Source organism: Canis lupus, chromosome 25, assembly GCF_003254725.2.
Source record: "Canis lupus dingo isolate Sandy chromosome 25, ASM325472v2, whole genome shotgun sequence".
NCBI lineage: Eukaryota > Metazoa > Chordata > Mammalia > Carnivora > Canidae > Canis > Canis lupus.
The window spans coordinates 8607627-8625689 of record NC_064267.1 but is presented as its reverse complement, the minus strand read 5'-3'; the positions used below and the strand labels follow the sequence as shown (position 1 = coordinate 8625689).

At 34.1% G+C, this 18063-nt stretch overlaps 1 long non-coding RNA gene across 5 annotated transcripts in view; it reads right to left on the bottom strand.

Annotated features, from left to right (window-relative positions):
* The window catches only part of LOC112669448 (uncharacterized), a 362442-nt gene that overhangs the window by 186981 nt on the left and 157398 nt on the right, over nt 1–18063 (bottom strand). For all 5 annotated transcript variants that reach the window (XR_003142264.2, XR_007406015.1, XR_007406014.1 and 2 more), the window contains one exon: nt 3705–3860. This is a non-coding gene — a long non-coding RNA (uncharacterized LOC112669448). The remainder of the gene's footprint in view (nt 1–3704; nt 3861–18063) is intronic.

Below are 18063 nucleotides of genomic sequence, written 5' to 3'. Positions count from 1 at the left end.
GAAGTATCAGATATTTGTAGGTCTATTTTCTTGGTCAATTTTCCCTGAAAGTAGATCTTTAATTTCCTACCTGGAAGTGGGCCTGGGGTGAGGGAACTGATGGTTTTCCTGTTTAGTATATAAATTTCGCTTTTCCTCTTACTGTTGCATAGTACCTTTGCACTTGCTGGGTCTAATGTCCCCAAGGTTATTGTACCTTTGGTTCACTCTCTTCAGAGAATAAATCTCTAGTCTTCTGCTTGACTAGGTAAAGGTAGTTACATAGCTGTGGGGGAGAACAAGTTTCCACTTTTGGTTCCCTCTCTATCCCCATTCCCAAAGATAACTGGTGCTTCTATTTCCTCTGTATCTGGGATTCTATGAAATGTTCAGCACCTCTATCTTTCTCCTAAACAATGCAAGACTGTTTTAGCTTAGATACTGTCTCACATTACTAATGCTCTGATTTTAATTCTATCTTGTTTGTAATATCCATTCATTAGTATTATGATTATCTTTAGAGTTAATAATTATTTAGAATTACCCATAAACTGGCCATGTATACTATTGCTTCTTTCATTGTATTCTGTTTTCTTTTCTTTCTTCTTATATTTCCTTTTTATTTAAAATTTACCCTTTTTAAAAGAGTATTTAAGCTGACAGGGCCTACTTGACCATACACTGCAACTGTTTTTAAAATCACTTTTGGAAAATATTTTCCCTTTCAGGAACATTTCAGATACAATAAATTTCACATTTTTTTTTACATACTGTATTTGGTGTTGAATTTCCCCCTCCATCACCAAAGATTAATGTGTAACTGCTATACTTCATTTGGTAGTTGATTAAAAAATAAGTGTAAGTTTTAGGAAGTAAAAAAGGGAGAGAGAGGAGGAGGAGAAAAGAAAAGGAGGGAAGGAAGGAAGGAAGGAAGGGAGGGAGGAAGGAAGGAAGGAAGGAAGGAAGGAAGGAAGGAAGGAAGGAAGGAAGGAAGGAAGATTATTTTAGGATATAATTAAGTTTCTTTATAAATCTTATTCTCGTACCAGATTCCAAAGATCCTAGGGGAATGCTTGGGTGGCTCAGTCTATTGAGCATCCAACTCTTGGTTTCAGCTCAGCTCTTGATCTCAGGTCATGGGATTGAGCCTTGCATTGGGCTCCACACTCAGAGTAGAGTCTGCTTGGATTCTCTCTTTCCCTCTGCCCATCTCCCCACCCCATTGCCCCTACTTCTAAAGAAACAACAAACAAACAAATAAGTAAAATCTTTTTAAAAAATGAGAAAGAGAGAGATCCTAGGGAAATTTTTAGTTTCCTAAGGTGGAAACATGAATTTTCTTGTAAGATCTAAAGGACAGAAAGGAAAGGGATAAATCTGGAGTACTACTCCTATGGTTATTTCACGAACAACAATTTAAATCTCTTATCTTCTCTTTTGTTTCACTCCAGCTGTTCTTGAATAATGGAGGAATAGGTACATAGAATAACTTTTTAACAACTTCTTATACCTAACACAAAGGAAATTCTTTATTAATGCATTTAACTGAATTCTAACTGAATAATTCAAATTCATGTATCTCACAAATGTTTACTGAGTGGTGATACAGTTGTTCCTTAAGGAGAAACACCTTGACTAAAAAAATAGGTTCTGTGGTTTTTATAAATAGGAGATTTGTACTCTAAGAATTGTGTGTGTATGTGTGTGCTATAGTCAAAAGAGATGTGCCCTTGAATGGACTCTGTGTATGCTTCAATACAGTAGGCATAAAGAAAAAAAAACCCTCAAAAAACCCCCTGAAATTTAGGAAAGATTGTAAGATCCAAGAGTCATGGCCAAGCTGCTGGCAGTCAAAAGTGAATTAAGATGAACAGATGAACAGTAGCAGATGAACTTCTGCTTTAGAGGCTATTTTCAGCAGTACCCTGTTTTATCTTAAGTGACCCATCCATAAAAAAATTTAGAATAAGTATTTCAGCCCCAGAGGGTACATGTGTTCTAGCTTCATAACATTTAGGATAACACTGGTCAGGATACATGCATCTCTGAGCCTCAGTTTCTGTGTTTGTTAACAAAACAAAACATGGCTTCATTATGAACATGAGCTTTGAGGTCAGACAGTTAAAGTCTGGCTCTGCCACATACTAGCGCTTTAAATATGGCTACATTACTTAACCTAAGCATTTTTAAATATTTGTTTTTATTTTTGTTCTCAAGCTGTGAAATGAGAATTTAAAAAATACATACCTCATAGAGTCATGAGATTGGAATAATTTAGTTCACTTAAAGTATTTACCTTTAATGCTGGCCAAAGTAAGTGCCCATAAATGTTATTATTATTACTATTACTTCAATTAAGTTTTAGTGTATTGTCATAATGTCTAAAGATTGGCTGTTGTGGTGATGATGGTGATGATGATGATGATGATGACAAACACTCACCAAGTATAACTGATTAAAAGAACCTGGGTAATTATTGAAGCTATTTTCCGTTATCCATTTATAAAATGCCGGCATCAAATGGTCCTGGCAAAGTATCCTCAAGGCTGTATACCTCATGCACTTAAAGATAAGAGGGAGTTTGTAATGGGCCTTACTAAAGCTAGTTTTATAAAACCTAGTTTTTACTTCTTGAATATATAGATTTTCTAACTACTCTGCAATTAAGTGGGGCCATGTGACTTGCATTATCTAATGACAAGTGAATAGAAATAAGATGTTCCTATGGTTAGAGGTGGTGAAAAGCTGGAGGAGATTCTCTTCCTCATATTGAAAGGGTGGAACCAGAGGACTGGATCACTATATGTGTAACACCTGATCTGGAGAGTCGGCCAGATCTGTAGTTGATTTTATATGAGAGAAAAATGTGTTTTGTATAAGACACTGAGATAAAGGGGTTGTTATAACTGTATAGTTCAAGTTATCCTCATTGATACACTGTTATAAGGCTTGAATGTACTCTTCATTCTGCAGACCTTAAATTCAGAGGTAAGTAGTTATATAAGATGGAGATCTTATTACTGTTAGAGCTTGGACTAAAATCCTGTTTCCAGATTTCCTTCTATGATTCTGTTCTAGTGGTATTTTAGACTCCACACCTAATTTTCAGGACTACTGTGAAGAATGGAGACAAGGTAAGTAAAATGCTTAGTACAAGCCCTATCCCATAATGGGTAATTAAAAAAAATAACTACTGTTTAGATTCTCTATTTTCTGAAACCAATTACTATGGCTGTATACTTCTGCTTGTGCCAAACATGCTGATTAATGACCTTTAATTCTGAATCACTATTAAACTAGGGATTGATAATGTATCTCAATTTGGGAGCAATTACATTTTTATAGCTTAGTCTGTTGGCACAGAATCTATATACTTCACTCAATTTCCATCCCTTTAATAAAAATGCCTATCCATTTTTCAAATAATGACAGGAAATTCTTTCTTATTTTCTGCATCTAGATACTTTGAGAATTTATAAAACCTGAAGCCAAACTCCTAGGAATTATTTTGTCATCATTCTTTCTTGATCCCAATTCCTCTATTCATGCATCTCCTCTAATCTTCCCTATCCTTACCTGTGTCATTTATGTGGTTTCCCTTGTCTTTCAAAAGAAGTATTATCACATCATCGTAAATTCCTTTTGGCATACCTAAAATAACATCCGACTCCAGCATAATTCAAGGACATCAGGGTGCATTCAAACTATTAATACAAATATAGTACCTTGGGCAGCCAGGGTGGCTCAGCGGTTTAGCGCCGCCTTTAGCCTAAGGCCTGATGTTGGAGTCCCGGAATAGAGTCCCACGTCGTGCTCCCTGCATGGAGCCTGCTTCTCCCTCTGCCTGTCTCTGCCTCTCTCTATCTTTGCGTATGTCTCTCCTAAATAAATAAATAAAATCTTTAAAAAAACAACAAATATAGTACCTTCAGTTTAGAAGGGGCCTTAGAAGTCATCCAACTCAGAGTCCTAGATTCTCATCCAAACAAAGACTTGAAATTGCTTGAGGTGTTTCTTAAAATATTGATTCTTAACTGCATCCTTAATTTACTGAATTGTAATCCCCATGATTACAGTGAGGTAAAATAAACTTTTAATTTTTTAAACCACCATTTTCCTTATATCTCTCTACCTCTCCCAGATTATTTATCCAACCAGTCTATTCCAATCCCTATAGTCCAGTTTGTGAACTACTGATCAAATTTCAGTTCCTATCTGATTCTGGAATCACCTCTACAAACCTCTCTAGCATATATTTTTCCCCTACTGTTATACATACTATCCCCAATTTGATGGTATTACCCACTCTATTAACTACCTGCTCCCCTATCCACAGCTTCATATCATCTATAGAGATAATAAATGAGTGCTTTGTTTTGTTCCTAAAATGTTGAACATAATCTCTGACAGGATCAAGAATGAATGAATGAGTTAATACACACACACACACATGCACATATATTCACTTCATAGAGATTGCCTCAGGCTGTCATTGTTAATGCTTACTGAGTAAATAATACTTTTTCTACAAATATATTTTCCATTTTTAATAGGCACTAAGTCCTACTTTTGAAATTGATAGTAACAATGTTTTAAAATTAATGGTCGATGTTAAGGCATTTTGAAATTTTTTATTCCATTTTTTTTTAAGATTGAAAGATCTTCCAGGACAGTTGTTCCCTAGAAATTCAACAGAAGCAAGTACGCTAAAATGGAAATATGTATTGGAGTCTTATTCATACTAGTCCCAAACTGGAAATAAATCAAATCTTATCCAAAGGAGAATGAATAAACAAATTATGATATATTAAATACAGAATACTACTTAGCCATAAAAAGGAACAAACTAATGATACATGCAATAACATGAATGAATCTCAAATGCATTATGTTAAAGGACAGAATCAGATTCCATTTGTATAACTTGTAAGGAGCAGAAAATAATTTCTGGTGATAGACGTCAAAAGGTTTTTAGCATGAAGAAGATTGACCACATGGAAGGAGGTACAAGGGACTTTTCTTATATAATGGAAAAGTTCTGTATGTTGATTTTGGAAGATAATTATACGAGTATGAATATTCCTTAAAAGTCATTGAAATGAACACTAAAGATCTATTCATGAGAGACATACACACAGAGGCAGAGGGAGAAGCAGGCTCCCTGTGGGAAGTCTGATGGGGAACTGGATCCCAGGGATCAGGACTTGAGCTGAAGGCAGACACTCAACCACTGAACCACCCATGTGCCCCGTGCTTTTGGTGTTTTATCCAAGAAATAAGTGCCAAGACTAATGTTGAGGACCTTTTTTTTTTCCTTTTTTAATTTCTGTGAAAAATGCCATTGAAATTTTAATAGGGATTGTAGTGTATCTGTAAGTTATTTTAGGTACTATAAACATTTTCACAATACTAATTCTTCCAATCCAAGAGCACAGATACCTTTCATTTATTTGTGTCTTTCATAAAAGTCACTCTTTTCAGTATACAGGTCTTTCACCACCTTGGTTGTGTTTATCCTAAATATTTTATTTTCTGGAAGCAACTGCAAATGGGATTGCTTTCCTAATTTCTCTTTCAGATAGTCATTGCTAGTTTATAGAAACACATTAGCAATTGATTCTTAGGATTATAGAAGCTGAGTAGTCCCAAAACCTGCAATTAGCAGACCGGATATCCAGAGAGTTGATAGTATCATTCCAGCCTAGACCTGTGGGCCTGAGAACCAGGAGAGCCAATAGGGTAAGTTCCAGTCAGAGTCTAAAGCCAAGAGAAGACGTAAGTTCCAGCATGAAGACAGTAAGGCAGAGTGAGCAAATTCAACTATCCAGGCCTTTAATGGATTGGATGAGGCCCACCTACTTTGGGCAAAGTGATTTGCTTTGCTCAGTCTTTTAATTCATATATTAATTTCATCTAGAAACACCCCCACAGATATATCCAGAATAACAGTAAGCCAAATATTTGGGTACCTCATGGCCTAGTCAAACTGACACAAAAAAGTAACCATCACATAATTTTTCTCTTCAATCTTGAAATCTAGTTCAGTGCACAAATAACTTTCTTGATAAAAACTCATGCTTAAAGATAAACTAAAAGCAAGATGCCCTTGTTCCAAATGCATACCAAAAATAATGTTAAGCAAAACATTCTGTATAGCATATCTGGAAAAGAAAAGCAGAGCAAGTCAAAGGAAAAGAATTCTAGCTAGTAAGGTTATATTTGTGTGTGTGTATGTGTGTGTGTGTGTATACACATCTATATATATGATAAATAACTTCAAATTGATAGCTATTCAACTGCTAACTAAAACCTATATTTAAAAGGGGATAACTTTCACAAAACAACTCCCAAACACGAAATTTCTAAGAATAACTTAACAAGAACTCGATGTACCTTAATGTTACTGAAAGATACTTAAGAACATATAAATAAAGACATACCATATTCTTAAGTGTGGAATTCTAATCATAAACCAAATAAAATCAGATGACTTAACTCCACAGTCCAAGAGGAAGGGTAAACAAAGAAAAGCTATGAAATTTTAGAAGCGTAGAAGGACATTTTTCCTAAAAGATATCAAACAGAGTATAACGCTGCATGCAACATATGCTACATGTTGGCTAATTCAATTGTTTTTGTCATGTCTTCTACTTATAGAAGCTGTAAAGCAAACAAAAACAAATCTTGTAATTTTCTAGATACTTTTGCAGCTAAAGATGACCCCAAAGCATAGTCATTGCCTCTTTTTTCTTTTCTTTTCTTTTCTTTTCTTTTTTCTTTCTTTTTTTCTTTTCTTTTCTTTTCTTTTCTTTTTTTTAACATTCTTCATACAATTAAGTAGGGACTGCAGTTATAGTAGCTAGCCACTGTTAAGTTTATTGAAGCAAGAAGAGAGAATAATTCTGAGTTCTTGGTGGTATCTTGAGCTGCTGAATTGTTCACGGGCAATCAATCCCTTGACTTCTTGTTGAGTGAGTAAAATAATGTCTTATAGTAAGGATTTTTTATTACAGTTGAATATGGTAAAAAATGATATGTTACAATAATCAAAATCATCTACTACTGATATAAGACATATAGACCTATAGGACCGAAATAAAATTTAGAAACATACCTTGTTGCATAAAATTAGGTATTCTAACCTAATATAATAACAAATGAAATATCATTACTGAAGAGGATGAATTACATGAATAATTTCCTCCCAGTAAAATTAGAGCTTTGTATAACATACATCATGTTCCAGTTAGATCAAAGAGACACATATAAACTATAAAACTATAACAAAAGTACATTTTAAAAACAAAATACATAAAAAAATTTTAACCTAATCTCAAAATGGAGAAAGAACTTCCCAAATATAAAATTAGCAAAAGGAGCCCTAATGAAAAAGTGGACTTATTTGACTTCTTGAACTTATACATTTTGTATGCACATACAAACATAAGTTTAAAAGTCAAACAAAATATTAAGAACACATTTGCCTGAAATGTGATAAGAAAATGCTACTTTTAATATACAAGAGTGATTACACATTAGAAAACAAAAATAGTAAGAGAAATGAACAGAGGATATTTCCAGGATAATTCACAGAAGGAGAAATGCAAATGACCAATCAACATAAGCTTGCTCAGTTTCATTTATCATCAAAGACATGGAGATAAAACAAAATAATGAGGTACTTTGGGTTTAGGTTATCAAAAATATACCATAAAAATAATAAAAAATCAGAATAAAAAATTATGTATAGGTATGTTCATCTGATTGCCACCTAAGTTATTTTTATTGGAGTAGTACCAGCAGCATATTTAACATAAACATGAATTGCAAATTATTGCTTTTAATGCCTTAAACTTATTCTAGGTGCATATTTCAAACCAAAATTATGTTGTATGCAGAATATTGTCTGTCATGTACTTGGTTGGTCACACACTAGGCAATGAAATTAAAGTCCATCAATACTGATCTTGGTCCTAAAATTTTCAAAGCTAGGAGAGGCAGCATAACTAATTCAAGCATGGTGAAGGATTTTTACTCAGGCCTGAATATCTCCATGTCAAAAGCTCTGGCTGATGACCAAGAGAAACTGTGTATTCTAGTTGAAGAAAGCAAAACATGGGCTACCTTTAACCAAATATAAAATGTAGAAAGATCCTGATATTTTTCAACATATCTAGAAATGATATTTTCATTCCTATAAGGGATAAAGAAGTAATGATCACAGGCATGGATTATGTATGAAAAGCAGCATATCACTATGTTGTCAGCTATCACTGATAGCTGATGGCTCAAAGCAATTTATAACCATATGTAGACTAAATAATATAGAAGGCTTAGAAAAATGTATCATGTATTACATAAAAAACAACCTGGTTCAAATTTTATACTCTTTTAAATGTGTACATTATTCTTCCAATAAAAATGTTATTAAATCAATAATATGTCTTAAAATAAAAGTGTCCAAGAGCAAGGAAATATGATACACACAAAGATACATCCTAGAAGGACGTACAATAAAATGTTAAATATAATTCTCTGAATTATGGAACAATAACTACTTTATGTTTCCTTTTTTTCTGCTTTGTTCTCCTTTCCAATGTTTCATAATGAAATTTATTCTTTTATAATACCAGGACAAAGACAAATATTTTTTAAGTGATTAAAGTCATCTACAAACCATTTAACTTAGTCTAAGTATAGGAAAACTCCCAACTGGCCTATAATATAGTTATTACTTGGCTTTATTTATTTATTCTTAAAAAATATTATTTATTTTAGAGAGAGAGAGAGAGCATGTGTATGAGTGGCAGGGGGAGTGTAGGGAGAGAAATCCTAGCAGCCTCCCTGCTGAGTACAGAGCCAACACAGAGCAGAATCCCAAGTCTCTGAGATCATGACCTCATCCAAAATCAAGAGTAAGATGCTCAGAAGACTAAACCATCCAGGTGCCCCCTAGCTTTATTTATTATTTATTTTTTTAACACTGAGTCTTTATGTCTGGTTTCTGCTTGTTGGTTTATAAATAGTAACTGTCCAACTCAGATCAATTGCTTTACATTTTTGCAATTTCTATTCCTTTACTGTAACCTCTTTATGTTGCCATTGACCAAGCCTGCTCCAAAATATTATTTCTACTTTAACCAAACTACCTTTTATCTTTTCTAAAACAATCCAAGCTATTAGTTTTTCCAGAAGGCTTTATCTCATTACAGTCATCCTTCCTTTAACTTACTTCTCCCTTCTTCGTTTATACCGATGGGGATTATATAGAGATAGAGATAGATACATAATAAGTTATATATATACAATGTCATCATACATCATTGGTATAGTAGTACAGTACCCCTGCAATATGTGCAATATGGAGGCTCAATTCTCATTATCTATTTGGTGGGTCTAAGTTTAATTTAATTGGTATGAAGTGGGACCTGGGCATCAGTATTTTATAAAGGATTTTAGGTGATTCTGTTGTATCCAGAGATAAGAACCATTGAATTAATTAATCTCTATCAAAGTAGCCTCCATATTCTACAGCAATACTTATCACATTTTAGTGTACATAGAAATCACTGGAGATGTTAAAATGCAGATTCTGACTCATTCAAGCTAGGCTCAAGCCTGAGATTCTGCATTGCTAATAATATTCCTGGTGATGCTGATGATACTGGTACACAGACATTTTCCAAGGATGTAGACTATGCTACCGAAATGTAAAAAAAAAAAAAAATTACATGAGATAAAGTGAAAATGACCTGTAAAAGTTTGGACAATGTAGAAATTCTTCTACAATATGGAGTCATTATTATTTATGGCAAATATTGTTGGATAATAATTATTCAATAACTAGTTATTGAATAGTTATAGTTATTCAATCATTGGTTGGGTCATTCAAAAATATTGATTGAGAATCTACCTTGTGCTAGATACTGTGCCAACTCACATCTAATATAATTATTTGGGAGATCTAAGTATTTATAATTTAGAACCTATCAATGATGTGCTCTCAAATTCAAATAATGAATTATGACATGCATAGATTTATTTTTTATTTCTTATGTTTACCAAAGGCTCCTCACACTTGTTTCCAAGGGAGTTTAATGTAAGAGTGATAAGGAATATTTCATGTTTATCCAGTATCCGAAGTTAGTAGGCTTATAGATCCCACTGTTGTCACTGATGTACCTCAGCTCCATGCTTAAGCTTTCCAATTAGAAATTTATGTCCTCGTGTCTTAGTTCAGTTCTCTCAGAGAAAAATGTGGCTGATTCCACTATTATCTTGAGCCAGGCTTCATGCATCATAGGTGCTGGCTCACCCCTATACAGGCTCATTTTGGGTCAGATATCTACTCTTCCAATAGTCAATCAGCTATGATCATGGAGAGTGGGGCCAACCTGCTCGCTCAATGGGCCCATGGGTGGAGGAGAGAAGGGTAGGAAGATTGCCAAAATAGTTGTAAAATTTAAAAACTGTAATTTCATAAGATGAGTTGCTTCAATTCTTTCAGCTAAACAAAGAGGGAAAAAAACCCAGAATTACCAAAATGTTATTTATAGTTATAGTTTGTAACAAAAAAGTGGTGACTCAAAAGCATCAGTTTCCTAAGCAATTTATCAAAAACTTTAGAACTAAGTAACTGATTGCCCAAAGCCTTCAGGAATTCCAAAGTTCCTACTATTAGTGGTAGCATTTTAATCATTTTAATTAATTCTAAAGTTTTAAATAAAAATTAAATATAGTAGGATAAATATACCCACTCAGAAATTCTCCAACATACGAATCTGCTTAAATATAAAAAAAGTAAGAGAAGTCTTGTTCTTATTTGAGATTTCTCCAGAACTCAATTTTAGTATATGACACAACAGAAAGACCAACTTAAATATTTTCTTCTTAATAAGAAGATTTTAATAAAGATGCATACTGTAAGCATTTTAAAAAGAAACCGATGCAATTTTAAATTCAATTCAGAAGCCCTTCTTACTTAAGCTCTACTTCTTAGCCAAAAGTACCATATAATAGAGCTTAAAGAACTTGGAAAAAGTCAAGAAAAAAGGAAATTAAAGGGATATATATGGAAATGTAGAATGATGTGTTAGAATCTCAGTTTTGGGAGAGATCTATTGTTTGCATTTTCTCTACAACATCCTAGCTAAATGGTCACAGAGCTTCTTCCTTCCTACTGTTCATCCTTCCTTCCTGCCTCCCTTTCTTTCACTTCTCTTTCTTTCTTCCTTCCTTCTCTTTTTCTTTCTTTCTTTTCTTTTAAAATAGAGCACCTATTTTATTCTATAGAAGCACAAATTTGCATTGTATATGTATAACAAGCATAACATTCTGGGGTATTTTTCCCTCCAAATGGTTTTAAGAAATCAAAACTCAGACACAAAATAGGTTTTCACCTTGGCCATACATTTATTCATTGTGCCCTTTGTTTTGCTTATTTGATTATTTTAAAAATGCAGTTTTTAAGAGTTGAATCACTAAATTCTACACCTGAGACCAATATTACACTGTATATTAACTTGAATTTAAATAAAAACTTGAGAAAATAAAATGCAGTAACAATTAGATATGAACAAGGAATACTTTGATAAATGTGGAATTAGCATTTCCTTCCCTCACAAAATACAAATGCGATGATTAAAAATAAACATTCTTGTGGGTTTTTTTTTTGCTTATCAATATGTGATACCCACAGATTAGGTAGTAGTTGCCATTCATGCCTTCCAAGCTGCACACAGCTAATTTATTTGGCTGCTGAATGAAAATTAAGTATTTTTTTTCTGTAAAATCATAGTCACAAAGTTAACTTCTGGAAGTTCCTGAGATAGTGGTATTTACAAAATCCACTCCCACAGTATTGCTAAAGCATGTAAACTAAAGAATCAAAGTCATGTGTAGACACATTTATTTGAACTCCTGCTGTTTGTAGTGTACCTTAGTCTAACTTTCAATCCCCAAGTCTCAGGTACAAAGGATGAACTTCTTAGAAACAGTAACTGAATCATTGGGAACTGTGAAGCTCCAACCTCTGTAAATTTCTGTTTACTCTGCCTGATAATTAGTGGGTGCAGGGAGGTGGTCTGTTTGGTAGAGTCTTTGACTCCCACATTGCATTCAGGCTGGTTCTACAGATGAAGTTACATCTGATATGAGGCCATCCTACTAACTACATCTGTTGAGTCTGAAGACAGTGCTTTCTCTCTCCTCTCTTTCTGAAGAGAATTTCTTAGGATGGAGATTATTAAAGAAAATCTGACGCAGCTTTTTCATAAGGACCCAGGAATACAGGAAAACCACTTTGGCAGTAGAGGATGAATTGTGTTAGAACGTGGAAAGCATGGAGGCAAGCTAGGAGTTGAAGGAATTCACTGTACCAGTCAGGCATCAGGCTAGGGCAGGACTCAGGCAGCAAGATGAAGGGAAGGAAAGAGAGGTACATATGGCAGGCATGAAAAAGTGAAAAATAATTGAGTTTGGCAACTGCCCGCAGCTAGAGATTCTGGAGAAGGGCTGATTCTGAATTTACCATGTGAATGACTGGGAGACAAAAATAGCTTTATCTTGGCTGTTTCTGGTTGGAGGAATAACGAGTTATTTTCACAATATGCTGGGTCTGAGCTGGTGAGGCATCCATGTGATTATGCTTACTGGTTATTTTTCTATTTTCAATTCCAGGACCTCTGGTTTTCTTTTGCAATTGTAAGTATGACTCACAGGAGTCCTTATTTTTAGAAAGGGAGAGCATTTAAGTGGTCATTTTTGGGATTTAACAATCTAACAGTATGTGCTCAGACATGATAGAAAAATCACCAAAAATATCATTGACAGAAAGAAGAATAAATCAGAGTCAATAACCTCATTTTAACATCCTTTATTTCTCCAGCTGAGTGTTTAATCAGAATTGATTTGCTGTGCTTCAGTGGCTCAAAACAACTATCCACCTACCACTGGTAAATACACAGAAACACAAATCTTACTGATGGTGAATTAACAGAGGCATCTCTACAGGTAAGAAAGAGAACACTAATGTAGGTCAATGCAGTTTTGTTATGGCCAACGAGCCTGCACAAGTAAATTATTTACATAAAATTAAGGTAAAGCTTTAAAAGACAATAATCTTTAAAATTTAAGCTGAATATTCTTAATTCTTAGAGGTATAATTATTAATAAAAATGAGTAACATTTATTTCAAAATTAATTATAGTTTATAAAGCAACTTAGTATCTATTTTCTTATGTGAACTGCATCTCAAGTCTGTGAAGGAAGCAGAAGCCCTTCTGGTCTCATGAGGGCTTCAGAACTAGCTGATATGTCTAAAGTTGACCAATGAATAAAAATGGGATCTTCTATTTAGAGTTTCTGACTTCTGACTTAACATTCCTTTCATTAAAACGTTCTGCCTGGCAAAAAATGTTAGATATATATTTGTGGGAGATGATATATCTTTCCTAACTCCTTTTAGATATTAATAAAAAGCCTATCTTTTGAGTGACTTAATTTTTTTATTCACAATTTTAATACTTTACCAATTAAAGTCCACTTAGGAAAACAGAAACTGTACAAATTATTTTAACAAAGATAATCTAATACAGGGGATTAGAGAACAAAAAACAAAAAGAAATAACTGCAGGAAGCAACTACTATTTTGGGGTTAGGGGAATAAAGGGAAGTTGGCAATTGGGCTGGCATGCATGGAAATACTAAAAGGCTACTATGGACTGAATTGTGCCCCCCTTCATATGTTGAAGGCCTAACCCCTAATGCAATGGTATTTGGAGGTGAAGCCTTTGGAGATAATTAGGGTTAGATGGTCATGAGGGTAGGGTTCTTATGATGAGATCAGCATCCTTCTAAGAAAGGGACCAGATAGCTCTCTTTCTTTCTTTTTCTCTTGATGTATGATTAATATAGCATTATGTTAGTTTCAGATACACATCACAGTGATTCAACAATTCTATACATTACTCAATGCTTATCATGGTAAGTGTACTCTTAATCCCTTTTGTTTATTTCATCCAGCACCCCCCTCTATAAAAAACTCTTTTGTTCTTCCATGTGAGGATATGGCAAGAAGAGAGCTCTGATCAGCTCTTGGAAAATGTTGGCATCCTGATTCTTGAACTTCCAGCCTCCAGAACTGTGAGAATAAGTTTCTATTGTTTAAGCATCCCAGTCTATGCTACTTTGGTATGGCAACCTGAAAGTTTTAAGATAATGGATAAGGGGATATTGTCATGACCCTGGCAATGTCTGTGAGGTGTTTGCAGAGAAGAATTTATTAGTTTGTTTTAATTAGTTTTATCAATGCCACTAAAATTAACTTCATATTTCCGGGGATTTGAGCTATTCTGAAAAACAGTTGTGTAGAACCAAGTGATATTCAGGTAAGTCAGTGACATATAGAGGCTGGGCTACTGGGATTGGAACTCCCTAGTATAGGCAATAAAGAGATAACTAATTGTAGATAACTAAAAACCAATAATAAAACACTTGAAAAGTCTGTCTGCATTTATTATCACAATTCACTGGCAATTCTAAACAATGTCAGTGATAAAATATTCTTCTTAATGAGCCAACTCCTCTTTCCCCTACCCCCATTCCCTGTGTATGCTGCTGAAATAAACCATTCTAGCTTCTAGGAAAATATATTTAGAGGTCAAATCGTTTTAAAAGCCACTTTTCCCCACTGCTCTGAATTTTGCAAATGAATGAATGAAGAACAGCTGCATCTTAACATATTAAATCACTTCACAAGTAGCTTTGATATAAAATATTGCCACACTGAAGAAAACTACTAAGGTTGTGTTTAGGTGACCACTCAGCGTGAGTGGAGAGTTGTAGTTGACCAAAACAAAGAACACTTACTACATCTGTGAAGAAGTAGTCACTAGCCCTTGTGGCAGACCTTACCTACTCTATTGGAGAGAAATGGATATGCAAATGTCCATTAATTGTAATTAATTGTAATTATCCACTAATATCTCTCAAAGATCATTGGAATAAATGTTCCATATGGTCATTTAGAGACCCAGGTTATTATTCAGAGCTTCCATTTTATTGTTTCACAAGCCCCAAGGTTATTGATCTCATTAGTCTGGGGGAATTAGGGCACTGCCCTGTTCCTGTCCCAACCCCTGGGATGTGGAGAGCAAGTGATTTTTTTTTAATCAAGTAACATGGAAGTAGCATATATCACTTTCTTTCATATGCTACAACTTAAAATGTTCTCTAGGGGAACCAAACACAGTGTAGTATCACAACACTGGCTTAAAAGAGATTACACACATATTCTGGGATCTAGCAAGTAAAAGGACTCAAATGTCATTTCCATGAAGCGCTGTCTGCTCTTTATATCCTAAGTGCCAGGGATGAAAAAACTAACCGCTTAAACGATTCATCAGTGAGAAACCAGCCCTTCAGAATTTATTCACTTGTTACATCTAACAGCAAGTGAAGCTGGGAAATATAGTTTATAGGTAGATGACCACGGGCCCAGTTTAAATTGAATTACAAAGAACAAATTTTAGGGAACAGGTAGCAGTATGCCATAAATAAATATGCATTATCTTTAATCTAAAAAGATTTAAAAAATAAAAAAATAAAAAAAATAAAAAGATTTTAAAAAGACTTAGTCCATAGTCAAGATAACAGGTTTTCGTCCAGCTTCTAGAGATTGTAAAATTGACAGATTAGTAAATATGTATTCATACAGACAAAATGAAGTTAAAATGTTATGATAAAATCAGAGCTCTGTATTTATATTTTATTTCAACAGAATCTTTTTCTTGCCAGATAGAGAAAAGCTCATTTATTCTTCCAGGTGTAAGAATAATGCAAACAATTAAAATATAGCAACTTGCTTAACACTTAGAAAACCTTTATCTAAACAATATAAATATAATTCATTTAAACACTTACATTTCCTTGGAGGCTTCTTTTAACCAATTCATTCACACATTCATTTAGAGCATGAACAGGGAGGGTAGGGGTGGAGGGAGAGGGAGATAGAGAATCCCAAGCGGACTCTGTTCACAGTGCAGAGCCCAACAGGGGTCTTTGTCTCATAACCTTGAGATGATGACCTCAACTTAAATAGTCAGATGTCTAACTGACTGAACCACCCAGGTGCCCCACCTTGGAGGCTTTTAACCCAAGGTCTACACAGATAAAAGTATTTTTTTTTTAGGTTGAACATTATATAAAAAACCAGGGACAAGTCTTCCTATCTTAATGCTACTCAGTCAAATATACAATGATTCACAGAATTACTGAGAAGCCACTATTTTTTTTGTGATAGCCATTATTTCCTTCATTAAGGTCAAATCAGTAGTCAATAACTCAACAAATAAACTTGTCTACTTTATCTTACAACCAGGAACACAGTATAGGCACCTGGGTGGCTCAGTGGTTGGGACTCTGCCTTTGACTCAGGTTGTGATCCAGGGGTCCTGGGATAGAGTCCCATGTCAGGCTCCCTGAGGGAGCCTGCTTCTCCCTCTGCCTATGTCTCTTGCCTCTGTGTTTCTCATGAATAAATAAATAAAATCTTAGGAAAAAGCAAACAAAAATTAGGAACATAGTAGCTCACTACTAGCCATGATACTAAATTATATTGTAAGATACAAGTTGTCAGAATTTTCAGTGGGGTAATTCCTATTATTCTGGCATCACTCTGTTGTTCCGTATATTACTGCCCAAAAATGAAGTTGCTATTCCAATTATCTACATATGCTCGTTCATGGAAGAATAAACAACTTTTTTTTCTTAGTAAGAGATTATTTAAAAAATAAGATTATAATATTTACTTCTATTTGAAAATGTTGATATAATATTTACATAAATGCAACAAAGCATGAATGATGAATCTTATTACTTATTACAAAATCTCTTGGTACTATGCAGGGGTTCAGTTGACTACTGTACAAAGAGGGATAAGTATGTTAAAGCACAGGTAGATAAAGTGAAATGTATATATTACATAACATTTAGAAATAAAATCATTTATTTTGTATAAATGTCAAAACTGAATTTTTTCTCATTAAAATATATGGCTGCTTCTAGGGTAAAAATTAACATGTCAGTCTTGGACTTACAGAGTCACAACTGTTGGAAGAAATTTTAGAGGGCACCTGGTTAAATATTTCCTTAAGGCACATGATACTTCTTTATCATCCCTGATATCACAGTGTGATACTACACTGTGTTTGGTTCCCCTAGAGAATAAATCCATCATTTATCTCTATTTGAATGTTTCTGGTGAGGCATATCCAATTCCATTTCATCATCTGATTGACGGGCAGCTCTAAACTGTCTCTTAAAATGTCTTTTTGTTCTCGATGGCCTTCTATGAAACAGCAGAGCATAAATCTCTTCCCACTTCTATGTGATTATATATTAGATATATAGGAGTATTGTGCTCATTCTGAGGCTTTTCCAGGCTAAATATTCCCAAATGTTTCAGTATTCCTTGACTGAAATAGTTTCCTGTGCCATTACTAACCTGATGACTTTCCTCTGGACACACTTCTGTTTTTCAATGTCCTTCAGAAAATTGATGCAAATGTGTTATGGCTATTCCAAAGAAGCTAAATAACCCCTAATGAACTGAGTATTAAGCATTTGTTGGCAAAAAGGAATATGATATTAAGGTTTTCATTAGCTATGTCACATTTTATAGGCTTATTTGATAGCACAGGGAAGATTTCTCATTCTCAAACATGGCTTTACAAGGGGTCTATACTTAAATCACTGAAGATATTTATTCTTTCAGTCAATAAAGATTTCTTTTTTTATGTTAAGGTTTTTAATTTTTTTCCTTCAAGATGTTTCTGGAGTCCTCTAGTAAAATATAAGTCAGTTGGTACAGGTAATATCTTAATCATTTTTCAAATGACATTTTATTCAGAATTAACTTACAACTAGACAAGAGCAAGAGGACAAAAAAAGCTAGCAGTAAGATAGTTCATAAAATAAGAGATAACAATACCATTCCCTTGAAGACACTAAGAATTAACTGGGAAGATACCAAAGAATAAATTTTGCCTACCACACAATTTTCCTGGCTCTTAAGGTATTGTGTTG